At 40.9% G+C, this 12,193-nt stretch overlaps 1 long non-coding RNA gene across 1 annotated transcript; it reads right to left on the reverse strand.

Annotated features, from left to right (window-relative positions):
- Positions 1-9,827: 9,827 nt before the first annotated feature.
- Positions 9,828-11,185, reverse strand: LOC131611632 (uncharacterized). Its single transcript, XR_009287064.1, has 2 exons — positions 10,650-11,185; positions 9,828-10,553 (listed from the first exon to the last, which is right to left on the reverse strand). It is a non-coding gene; the product is annotated as an uncharacterized LOC131611632 (long non-coding RNA).
- Between the last annotated feature and the right edge of the window lie 1,008 nt (positions 11,186-12,193).

Raw genomic sequence — 12,193 nt, forward strand, 5'->3', positions numbered from 1 at the left:
TCTCAAACCCCCTGTGTACATGATTTTATACTTTAGACTTAGTTCTTTTTTTTAACTAGTTTGTTTTCTATTACTTTTTCAGCTTGATAATGACATAAAATCAATTGTTTTGCTAGACTTTTGCATGATAAAAAATAATAAAAACGTGTAATTTTTACCTTGTTAGGATTTAGTTGTTTTGTTACATAGTTGTTCTATTATTTCCATATGAAAATGCAATACAAAAATATGTAATATCTCCTGCCTGTTAGACTTTAACTGTTTTGTACATAGTTTTGTTCTAATTCTTAGATAAAATGTCAAAAAAAAACAATTAATCTTGTTAGGTTTTGTTTTAGAATTTAATCTTGTTTAGGATTTAATTAGAACTTAATTGCTAGTATTTTCTATAGCGTGCCTCCTTGTTATTACTGATTCAGTTGTTGAGATGTGCGAGGTATTTCGAGAGAGCCTTCGATTGTGATTCGACTTGCTTCGTGTTCCACTTTATTTGTGGGACACGAATTCGCTTCCGATGCGACTTGATTTGCATCGTGTTCCACTTTATTTGTGGAACACGAACTTATTCCCGATGCGGTTCACCCGATCTCTCATTCATTGAGATGTATTCCTGTATCGTCTGGATTGTATTTCTTGCAGGTTGCTTGTGTGGTTGTGTTTGATACGCACCACATAGCGGTGGTAATTTATTTTCACACCGTATCGCTTTGACGCTTATGCTGGACTCCTGACTTTGCTGGATGTTAGATTACGCGAAGTTTCTTAGTTCTGCTTGCGTTGCTAGCTCACTGCGGATTTGCTATCCGCTCGGTATCCTCTTTGTCCTTTTTACTCTTTCGCGCACCATACCTTGCCATGAGAAGTAGGGTAGGCATGCAGCATCATTCTTAACATGAGAAGTAGGGTAGACATTCATCTGGCCAAGCCCTCGAAAGAGGCTCTGTTTTTGTTTGTTTACTATTCCTTGCTACTTTCTTTTGACTTTCCGCCTGTCTCGGGTGGCTTTCCCCGTTGACAATAGCTTCGGGTGGCTTTCCCCGTTAGCTAACGGTCTGTGGTGTCCCTGTCTCGGGTGGCTTTCCCCGTTGACAGTAGCTTCGGGTGGCTTTCCCCGTTAGCTAACAGATTGTGGCATGTTTATCTCGAGTGGCTTTCCTCGGTGATAGTAGCTTCGGGTGGCTTTCCCCGTTAGCTAAGAGTCTTCAGTGTATCTATCTCGGGTGGCTTTCCCCGTTGATAGCAGCTTCGGGTGGCTTTCCCCGCTAGCTAAAGCACTTCCCCTGTCCCCAGGTCACTACTTCGGTAGTTTGTTTGCTTTACGAGTTGAGCTCGTTTGTGTGCTGCATTTGCATTGTTTACTACTTCGGTAGTTTGTTTGTTTCTCGAGCGAAGCTCGATTGTATGCTATATCTTTGTGATGCTTGTTCACTATCTTTGTATCTGCTATGCTTGTTAGTATGATATCTTTGTGATGCTTGTTCACACACTTGCACATGTATGCCTGTTACATGTTGTTTGCGATGCCTGTTCGCATTTTTACTTGTGATGCCTGTTCACACACTCACATTCGTGTATGCCTGTTACACGACTGTTTTTTTGCTTCCGATGTCGTTCGCATGTTCTTATCTGTGATGCCTGTTCACATGCCATGTTTGCTAGGATCTTTGTGACGCTCCTTGTTTGCATGCTCCCTTAGGGTGCTCGGTTCCGTTTCTCTAGGAGACGCGAATCGAGATAGAAACAGAAACTTTTGAGCCGAACTACGGCGCTCTGACTTCTCCATTGCACATTGGAGGTACGTAGGCACAGGGTACGAACACCCTAGCGAGCGATCTTTTCTCTTTTCCTTTATTTTGTTCGGCCTTTTCTTCTTATCTTATTTTCCTATTATTTGCATGTTTCCTCTTATTTGTATATCTTCCATTGCATGTTTCCTTTACACATAGCATGATACACACACACACACACCCTTAGATTAGAAAATTAGTAAGAATGGATCCTGTGGAGTACCATAGACGTGAGGGGTGCTAATACCTTCCCCTCACGTAACAGACACCCTTACCCTTTCTCTGAGACCATTGCTTGTTTTTTTTGGTTTTCTTCGATATTTTCCATTCCTTATTGTAGGATAAATAGATGTTCGATGGCGACTTCATTGTATTTGTTTCGATGAGTTTTCCAGTTGCTTCAGCTGGCGACTTCACTGGGGAGTATCCGAGTGTCGTTCCTAGTTCTTGCTTGATTTCCTTTCTGTGGTTGTTTGTGTGTTTACTGATAGCATCATTTGTATATACTACTTGCATGCATTTGCATCTATGTGTTTACCGCTTTCTCTTCTGTGGTTGTTTGTGTGTTTACTACTCGCATCATTTGTATATACTGCTTGCATGCATTTGCATCTATGTGTTTACCGCTTTCCATATTCTGGATATACTGCTGTGCTGGCTGGTTGTTTTTCTTGGCGGGCGGGATGTTATTGTGAGGTAAAAGGTCCATTACCCAGACCAAGTATACACTTAGATTAGAGTGGATAGTTATGTTGGCTCTCGTGGCGCCTGGCACGTAGAGTTGGCATAACATACCACAACCAGGAGAGGACTCGGTGAGGCGATCTCTGTCCGGCATGCTTATTGCCGTAGACAGGCGCTCTCATTGTTTGTTCGAAATTCCTGGCGACCATTAGGGACATCCTGTGTGTGTTTAGGATTCCTACCTATGAGGTTTGGGATGGGACAGGAAACCGTGGCTCCTACATACCATTTACTTCTCCAGATTTGGGGTCAGACCTTTATTTGGTCTGTTCTCATTGTGCCCGATATTTTGGTATTCTGAAACGACGGCGGAGCTTTGATCCTGTTACTTTTGGTTCTATTCAGAAGTGGTACAACAGAAATGCTTCTACCAACGGTTAATTGGTTCTTGTTGATCTGAAACTATGCTGAACCTTTGAACCTATGTCGTGTGATTTTGCGGCAGTGCAACTATATCCAGTATTGTGGTTCCCATCACTTTGCATCATTGCATATTTACTTTTGAAAAAATGATGTACAAAAAAAAACATACATGTTCTTTCCATTTCCAAAGAATTGTACTTTTAAGTCTCGTGTCGAGCTTTTCCATCTCTTGCTTGCTAAAAAATCAATACACGAGGATTCCTTGGAAATTGAATGAACATGGCATTGCATTCATATCATGCATCTCATACATTTCACGCATAACAGGTGTTCAAGTTCGAGGATCTCTTATTCAGACTTGATACTCTCTTCAGGCTCGCACACTTGACTTGTTACTGTTGTGAGCTCAAAGATTGGTCATGGAACAACTTTGTGGGGATTTTATCCAAGGTGAAAGCTCAGTTGGGTTTCTTTTTGAAGACAGGTCTTATTCTCATTTGCTTCCACGGCTGCTTTATTTGCAACTGGTTAAGCTCCGTACCGTATGGATGACTACAGATTCTCTACTTGATGATGATGACACTAGGTGTGAGTTCTATTATGAGGCACCTGGTCATGATGTTAAGATCTTCAAGTCTTTGAAGTTGCTTGGGGCTCCCGCACGAGGGATAAGCAAGACATTGTCTATCTTGAGCATTGCGCCATTTGCATTGCTCGAATCCCTAAAGCACTGACATATTTCGTGTGACTTCGCCAGAATCTTCTGCCAAGCAGTAATCAAAAGTGGTTTGCATAGACACCTCTCATTCTCAAGGTTCTGCTTTATATCCCGAGTCACCTATTCCTCGAGTTTCCTTTTCAGTAGCATTCGCTTGTCAACAGAGACGGAAAGAGAATATGAGAAACAAGTTGATGTACTCCCAGTGCCTTGTATCCGAGTTATTTCCTTGCTTGTTGGAATTTAAGTTGGTTGCTTTGGGTGTTTCTCACCACAGATATCTCTCCTGGTTTCGATGACAATACTCGGTGTTTTCCATTCTCGGGGCACCTGATCATAATGTCAAGTCTTACAAGGTGTTGAGGTACAAAGAGTCCAGCACTTGCTCGATGCAAATATGTTTGAGTTTATTCGTAATGGTTTCCACTAGCTGATCCCATTTCATCTGCTGCAAGTAGAATGTTTGTTCTTCCTCGGGGAAGTAACTCATGAGAATCATTTGCAATTGGTACTGCCAGAGGCTTCCTTCCCAACATTTGTTCTGTGTTCTAAATCGTGACTTTGATGGCCAATCGCGGAGGTTATTGTTGTTCGTCAAAAGTAATACAAGTTTCCTCCATTCATGATGGTGTTTTGTGTTTCAGCAGCCATACTTAGGGCTCCCGACCGAGGGATAAGCAAGACTCCGTGTTCTTGAGTTCGCATCTTTGGCAGCTCAAATCCCTAAAGCATTCACAAATTCCAGTCGCTATATTTAGGGCTCCCGACCGAGGGATAAGCAAGACTCCGTGTTCTTGAGTTCGCATCTTTGGCAGCTCAAATCCCTAAAGCATTCATAAACTCCAGCCACTGTATTTGGGGCTCCCGACCGAGGGATAAGCAAGACGCCTTGTATCTTGAGTTTGTGCACCACTTGCACGACTCAAATCCCTAAAGCTGAGCACTTACAACTATTGTATGGCCTCGCCGAAATCTTCTTCCAGGAAGTAATCTGAAGTAATCTGAAGGGTGCTAATGCTTTGTGAGTTTTCTACTCTGGGGAAGTTGGTTATCTAATCGAAGGATGTCAGCCATTCAAAGACAAGGTTCGAGACTTGATTTACTCAAAGGCTATCACATTTGCACTTGAGGGCCAGAATTGAAGTTCTCCTCCGACTCAGCGGATCTTCTAAAGCAATAAGTCCATACGGAGAAGATCTCCTCAACATTGGCAATTCCTGAATCATCATGCATGTTCATGTTTAAGCTTTCTTGCTTTGTTCAATACTATTTATATGTAAAACTTGTTTGTTTTTGAACTATAATCATAATGCATCAGATATGTTTGTCTTGAAAAAAATCCATTCGCTTTTGCTCTTATATGTTTTTATATGCTTTTTGTGATACTTAACTCTTGTTAACAAAGCATGATAACTCCGTAGGGAGAATGATGAGCATAATACCAAGAATCTCAAATGGTATGCTTTTGAGTAGAACCCTGTTGATGATGTACAGGCATTGTTTCAAATTCCCAAACACTGGAGATATAAGGGAGTGAGACCCTCGATAACCCCTCTGAGCCTTCGAAGTAGGAGTTTCTTTTCTATTCAGAAAAAACCCTTATTTTTAAACCAGGGGTGGGTGGTATTCAGTTAACCTGATCAAGCATTCAAAATTCATCAGGAGCACACATTTAAGGATACAATAATGGTTATTTTTCAAAAGATTGAGGAACGTCAAAACCACAACGGTTATCCCTCACCTCAGGAGGTCGAGACACCAAAATTATCCCTCAAATCAGGAGGTCGAGATCGAAAGCAAAACCGCAATGGTTTATCCCTCATATCAGGAGTCAAAGTATGACGATACCAAAATGGTAATTCTTCATCAATCAATGACTCAGGCAGTCACTATGCACTTCCAACAAATCAGAGATTCAGGATCACACGATTTGTTCAAAAAAAAAGAATGAAAAAAAAAGAAAAAAAAGCTCGCTAAGTCAACAACATTGAAAACATGTGACTTAGGCAAAAGTTAGGGCATCCCGCTGGACATCCAAATCAAAATTCAAAAGAATTTGTCCAGGCAAAAGTTAGAGAAACAAAAAAAAGGAAAAGCAAAGCAAAAGCGAAAAACAAGGATTACAAAATAAAAATCCTCATCAAAAGAACAAAGTCGTGTGATCAGACACCAAAAACAAAAGGTGAAGTGATTGCCGTATCCAGAAGACCTCATTGATTCCTCAATCATTCCAAATTCCTCTTGAAAGATGAATGCTCGTGTCAAGTTAGCTGAACTTAGGATTGGAGAACATCACGAAGGGGGTGGGCACTAAATAATTTGAGCCTAAAAATCCTTTTTTCTAAAAACCGTGAACCTGGCCACGTTACAACCCTGAAAAGTCCTAATTGAAGCAGGGTTAATTCGAAAGCAGACTATACACGAGAATACGGTAAGCTGACTCCTAGGAGATCCGCTAAACGCTTGATTTGGTATCACATTATCTTTTCTTTTTTTCAAAAAAATCGATGTTACGACATCCTTTCATAAAGTTTCTTTAAACTTCAAGACAAACATACTCTTTGCATTAGAATTATATTCCTCATAATAAACATTCTTTGCATATGAACAAGTGCTTGACATCAAGGAAGTTTCCATCATGAACTTTAGATGAAAAGTTTTATTCCTCCCGAAGGGCAAGTTGTCTTCAGAACTCTGTTGATCAGAGGTAATAATATTTCAAAGTTTGATCACCCTCAGGGGTACAAAAGCGTTTGAATACTTTGTCGAGCAAGTTTTCACTCAATCTGAGGCAATCAGGTCAAGATTCGAAGAATCTCTCAAGGTACTAAACAATCTGGGGCATTCATCCAAGTGCATTTGAAGCTACCTACAACGCTGGTCAATCAAGGGAGTGGTTCTAAAGTTCATGATACTGGGGCAAATCACCTATGGTAGCGTACAAGATGAATTTCTTCAAAGTCCTTACAGGCTGGGGCAAAGCAATATACAGTGGCATTTTATCCTCATCACGAGGTGCACAGTTTAAAGTTCGGGTGTGAGCTAAACAACTTATGAACTTGAGAACCGTCAGGGTCGTCATCCTCAGCAGTTAGAAGCTGAAAGTCCAATACTTGTTGGCATTCTTACAATCAATACGAATATGCAGTACACTATGAAAGCCAATGCCTGTTTGGTGCCTTTAAAATCAATACTTGCTTGACCCCTTAAGCCCACTTCCTGGTGGCATTCTCTTGGAGAACCAATGCCTGTTTGATGCTCCGGCCGATACTTGTTTGGTGTTCTAATCACTGCTTACTTGTCAACTCATTGAATTCATTGCTTGTTTGGAAAGTTTCAAAGCCAAGATGTCTGACAATCTGTTTGCTCTTGCATTGTCCCATTATGGGTGAGCATCACCATCCTCTGCCATGTGAGGAAATCCCGTGAAGACATCATGCTATACTTGGGGCATTTTCTATTTTACCTCGTCGGTACGTGTATACATATAGGTACAACAAGCCAATGCATTGACAAAGTCTCGCCAAACAATGGTAATATCCTTAGCCTGGGTTTGCATAGTCTCCAGCATTGTCTAAAGATCCTGGTATCTCACCAGCGAGTTACACCAAGCAGGGAAAATCATTCCCTAAGTTCCCCAGTGGAAAGTGCCTTGTTCCCCAAATGGATATTCTTTGAAGCCGAGTTTTATCTCTCATTTCTGAAGGTTCCCAGTTGTTCTCCGATCCTCGTTGATGGGATGCTCCTCAATCGAAGCATGATTGAATAGTATCTGATGCCCTAGCAGACTAATTAATGAGATTCCTCGCTCGGTCTCCTCATTTTCCCCAGTGGATCGTTTCTCTCCCCAACAGATTGACCTGCTTTCCCCAGGAGAGTCATCTTATTCCCTAGTGGAGTTGTCTTAACAAAAGGTTATTATGCTGAGTTCATTATCCCCAGTGGATCTCTCATCTCCCCAGTGGATCGCTACGTAGAAGTATTCATCTTCCCCACTGAATTCTTTCCTCAGCAGAGTTTCACTTGCATCCTCAGCAGAATTTGTGTCCTTCAAGGATTTCCCCAGCGGAATGCGTCATGCACAAGCAAGCTGGTCACCTCCCATCAGAGTTGTCTCCATGACTTGCCCATTATCTCCACATCCTCAGAGTGTCGAGAATTTGCTTCTCCAGTGAAGTAGCCAGGGTATTCCCTAAGCAGTCAATTGGGATGTTCATATCCCCCAAGCAGGATTTATTCCCCAATCAGAGCTCGCATCCAAATTTGATTATCTCCAGCAGATTTCTGATACGTTTTTGCCAGCTCATTGTTGTGACTTCTGGTCACTCGTCTTGTCCTCCCCGCAGAGTTCCATACTCTCTTCAGGACTACTTCAGCAATTCAGTGCTTCCCCGCTGTTCTCCTAAGCAGCGTCCGAATCATGCATCATTTGCATAGCATTCTCAAAAGCGTGTAGCGTCTTCCTTCTCCGGAACGTTATTCCGTAAACATTCATACATGCATCATGCATAAATCATATCATATATGTTTCTTTATGCAGGAAAGTTATCAAGATACAAATGCCTCCCAGAGAGCAACTCGCATAATCATTACAGGCGCTTATCCTGATGTTCATATCAGAAGAAGTTTGTTTCCCTATCTTGACATCGTCAGATCAGTTGAATGCATTCTTATTCCCGATGTCCCAAGATCGGTTGAAGATATTTGTTCCTATCCTGATTCCAGTTCAGTTGAAGGAACCGCCTCCGGATCTCTGTCGATCTTCCGAAGGAGCAAGCCTACTGATGCCTCAGATCAGTTGGAAATATCTACGTCCTGACGATTTATTTTCGTTCAGAAGAAGAACTCATCTGCCCAGTCCTGATGCTTACTATCAGTTGAAGATGTTTTCTTTTCCCGGCGCACACAGTTCGGAAGAGATATCTGTTCCTATTCCTGATAAATCAGACTTTCAGTTGAGGGAACCGCCTCCGGATCTCGTCGATCTTACGAAGGAGCAAGCCACTGATGCCCAGATCAGATGGAGATATCTGCCTGATTGACTTTGTCATTCAGAAGAGGATTGTTCTACTTATTTTCTAGCATTGAGCCTAGATCAGTTTAAAGACTTCCTTTCCCGGCGTACACAGTTCGGAAGAGATATTGTTCCTATTCCTGATAAACCAGACTTTCAGTTGAGGGAACCGCCTCCGGATCTCGTCGATCTTACGAAGGAGCAAGCCGCTGATACTCAGATCAGTTGGAATATCTGCCTGATGATTTAATTGCATCAGATGGAGATGTCGCCTTGGTACCCAGACCAGAGATACTTACTACCCGTTGATGCCCAGATCAACCGAAATATCTCCTTTCGATTCCCAGATCGACTTAGACATCTATCCCCGATTCCTGTTCGGAAGACATCTGCTACGCCTGATGCCCAGATCAGTCGAGATGTTCCTTCTCTTGATGCCCAGATCAATTGAAGTTTTTTCCCCCTGCCTGTGGGGTTGCCCGTTCCTTCTTATCGCAAGTTGGAGCTACTTAATTATCCAGGTCAATTGAAGTTTTTTCTCCCTGCTTGCGGGATGGTACATTCCTTCTTATTTCAAGATGGAATCTTCTATTGATCAAGAGCGCAAATTTTCGAGTTCATTCTGGTATTCAATCTCCTTCCACCTCGACAGTTCGAAACTTTCATTTCTCACTTGTCAGGTTCAAGAAGTTTGAATAGGGGCAGCTGTTGCACCCCAAAATTTGCCCTCTTTCTCTGTGCTATAAGTTATGAAAGACGTTTATTTCGTCTCTCAAAAAATTGAAAAAAATAATAAAGAGCTTTTGTTGTTTTTAAGACAATTTCGGTGCTAAGGTTTCCTCCAATTGCTTGTTATGCAAGTCAAGATATTAGCCATGGTACAACATATGGTTCGCGGGGTCATTGTGATTAAGGTGTGGTTATGAGTTCATGTATTTGTCGCTCGTAATGCAAGTCGCTTGTGATTTGAGGATTTAAGTTGGGGTTTCTATTAAGAATGCAAATTGGATTTTATTGAAAATTGAAGATGGATTCGGAAGAATTTCTTTAAGTGTTTACTTACTCTCATGAATTCAAATAAGTGTTCAAATTAATCGATTGAATCGGGATTTAAGCTTGTCAAAGTTGAAAAGAAGATTCATGTGGATTGTTGGAATGCAAGATTAATTGGAATTTAAGTTGTCCACAACCATTTCTCAAGTTCATTCAAAAATACAAAAGAAATATCATTCAAGTTCATTCACAAATTCAAATATCCATTACAATTCGAAGCCCATTACAAAAAAGCCATACAAGAAAAGATTGAAAAGTTTATGCTAAGCCTTAACCTACGACTTCATGCCACAAAATCTGATAAAACCGGTTCAAAACCATTACTCTCATCAAAGCAACAATCCATTCAAAATAATGAATTCCATAGGAGTTCCTCTCGGTTCCCACCTGCAACTTCACTCTAAACCAAATGAAAACCGGTAGCAATCCGAAACTGGTCCAACCATAATTAAGCTGCTACGCAAATCCAGAAAAAAGACCGACAATAAACCGAACCTCAGCCCTGCACTCATGGACAAAAACCGGTTCAGCAACATTGGGAAGGGAATTCAGTGCTAACAGAATTTGAGAAGAAGAAAAATCGATAACAAAAAAGAAGGGAGAGATCGATAACAGAATTCAAGATGGAATCGTAATAAACTTTCATTATCTCTTCACCAATCTCTCGGATTCAAGGACCTTGAAGCAAAAACCTTCTTCATTTTCTTGACCACACCAAAGTTCACAGAAAAACGTAACAGAAAATTGGACAAAAAAATCAGAACCGATTCTGTAACAAACTTCTAACAAACTTTTTCACCAATTCTCATCTCTCATCAATCTTCACCATTCATAATCTTCAATCTTCAACAGAACAAAAACCAATTCAGAACCTCTTCAATTCAATCACCAGAAAATGTAACGGAAAAAGATCAGAGATCGATAACAAAAATTCTCAGAACAGAAATGAGAAGAGGATGAAATCAGTAACCTGTTTCTTGAGCTATGGATCGAACCTTCATCCGCTCTTCTTCAATCTCACCACCGATTCACCACGGAAGATTCTTCTTCATCTCACATCTTCATCTTCTCACCGCAAGACTGAGCCCATCTCTGCAGCACATCGCAACATCATAATCATCACCAATCACCGTTCATCATCACCTTCGTCACTTCTCTACCTTCACCTTCATCTTCGCATCGGGAACAATAAGAACATCTGCACGTTACTCTTCACAAGCTTCGACACAGAACATCATCTCGATAGGAATTCACGGCAACATCGGATCTAAGTTTCAAGTGAGATCGTTGAAGCGCCGTCGGAGTAGCTCTGACCGAGGGAATCCGAGGAAGAGATGAGCGCGAGAGGCGAGAGAGTTCGAGATTGAGACGAGAGATGTATGAACCGAGAGCTTTTGGAAGAGAAATCAGAGGAGAGAAGCACCGGAGAGGTTCCGCCGGAGAGGAGAATCACCGCCGCCGTTCACGTTGAAGAAAAGAGGAGAAAATTCCAATGGTCACAATTTCTTACCCTAATCCCCTTTCTAATTGAACATGTTCATTAACATTGATTAATTACTATTAATTGAGTTTTGTTAACAACTTAGTCTGATTAGTAAACTGAGATTTATGGAAATTGATTTGAATAACAAATATGGACTATACACATTGGGTCTCACGAATTGCTATTCCATACACCCCTGTAGCCTATGTACCTCTTTTTCTGATGCAACAATAAGTCCTTGGGCCAACCCTGACTGGGCCTTAGCGCCCAAATTGCTGTTTACACATTATTTTCAATCTCAAACCCCCTGTGTACATGATTTTATACTTTAGACTTAGTTCTTTTTTTTAACTAGTTTGTTTTCTATTACTTTTTCAGCTTGATAATGACATAAAATCAATTGTTTTGCTAGACTTTTGCATGATAAAAAATAATAAAAACGTGTAATTTTTACCTTGTTAGGATTTAGTTGTTTTGTTACATAGTTGTTCTATTATTTCCATATGAAAATGCAATACAAAAATATGTAATATCTCCTGCCTGTTAGACTTTAACTGTTTTGTACATAGTTTTGTTCTAATTCTTAGATAAAATGTCAAAAAAAACAATTAATCTTGTTAGGTTTTGTTTTAGAATTTAATCTTGTTTAGGATTTAATTAGAACTTAATTGCTAGTATTTTCTATAGCGTGCCTCCTTGTTATTACTGATTCAGTTGTTGAGATGTGCGAGGTATTTCGAGAGAGCCTTCGATTGTGATTCGACTTGCTTCGTGTTCCACTTTATTTGTGGGACACGAATTCGCTTCCGATGCGACTTGATTTGCATCGTGTTCCACTTTATTTGTGGAACACGAACTTATTCCCGATGCGGTTCACCCGATCTCTCATTCATTGAGATGTATTCCTGTATCGTCTGGATTGTATTTCTTGCAGGTTGCTTGTGTGGTTGTGTTTGATACGCACCACATAGCGGTGGTAATTTATTTTCACACCGTATCGCTTTGACGCTTATGCTGGACTCCTGACTTTG

The sequence above is a fragment of the Vicia villosa genome, linkage group LG6 (genome assembly GCF_029867415.1).
Source record: "Vicia villosa cultivar HV-30 ecotype Madison, WI linkage group LG6, Vvil1.0, whole genome shotgun sequence".
NCBI lineage: Eukaryota > Viridiplantae > Streptophyta > Magnoliopsida > Fabales > Fabaceae > Vicia > Vicia villosa.